This window comes from Microtus ochrogaster, chromosome 8 (genome assembly GCF_000317375.1).
Source record: "Microtus ochrogaster isolate Prairie Vole_2 chromosome 8, MicOch1.0, whole genome shotgun sequence".
Lineage (NCBI taxonomy): Eukaryota > Metazoa > Chordata > Mammalia > Rodentia > Cricetidae > Microtus > Microtus ochrogaster.
The window spans coordinates 42,972,258-42,973,359 of record NC_022015.1 but is presented as its reverse complement, the minus strand read 5'-3'; positions in this window follow the sequence as shown (position 1 = coordinate 42,973,359).

The window sequence follows — 1,102 nt, the reverse complement described above, 5'->3', positions numbered from 1 at the left end:
TTTGGAGCCTGTCCTGGAACTAGCTCTGTAGACCAGGCTGGTCTCAAACTCATAGAGATCGGCCTGCCTCTGCCTCCCAAGTGCTGGGATTAAAGGCGTGCGCCACCACTGCCCGGCTAGGTAGAGCTGTTTTGCCTGCAAGTATGTCTTCTAGAAGAGGGCATTGGATCTCATAGGACAGGCATCACTGGGGTGCTGGGAATCAAATCAAATCAGCCAGTGCTCTTAATTACTGAGCCATCTCTCCTAGCCTGCCAAGAACTCCAGACAGTGGTGGTGCAGTCCTTTAATACCAGCACTTGGGAGTCAGGGGAGACAGAGGCAAGCCTGCTCTACAGAGACAGTTCCAGGACAGCCAGGACTACACAGAGAAAACCTGTCTTGAGAAAACAAAAGTAAACAAGCCAGTTAGGATAGCACACATCTTTAACAGCAAAATTTAAGAAGCACAGGCAGGCAAAACTCTGGGACTTCAAGGCTAGCCTAGTCTACACAGCAAGTTCCAGGCCAATCATGACTAGAAAGTGAAATCATAGTAGCCCTTCGTTCCCTTTATTTTTTGTTAATTTTATGTTATGAGCCGGGCGGTGGTGGCACATGCCTTTAATCCCAGCACGCATGAGGCAGAGGCAGGCAGATCTCTATGAGTTCATGGCCTGGTCTACAAAGCAAGTTCCAGGACAGCCATGGCTACACAGAGAAACCCTGTCTTGAAAAACCAAAACCAGGGGCTGGAGAGATGGCTCAGTGGTTAGGAGCATTGTCTGCTCTTCCAAAGGTCCTGAGTTCAATTCCCGGCAACCACATGGTGACAACCATCTGTAATGAGGTCTGGTGCCCATTTCTGGCCTGCAGACATACACACAGACAGAATACTGTATACATAATAAATAAATAAATATTTTCCTCCTGAATATTAACCTTCATCAGGCGATGAAAGGACACAAAGACCCACATTGGAGCACCAGACTGAAATTTCAAGGTCCAAATCAGGAGCAGAAGGAGAGAGAGCACGAGCAAGGAACTCAGGACCACGAGGGGTGAACCCACACACTGAGACAATGGGGATGTTCTATCGGGAACTCACCAAGGCCAGCTGGCC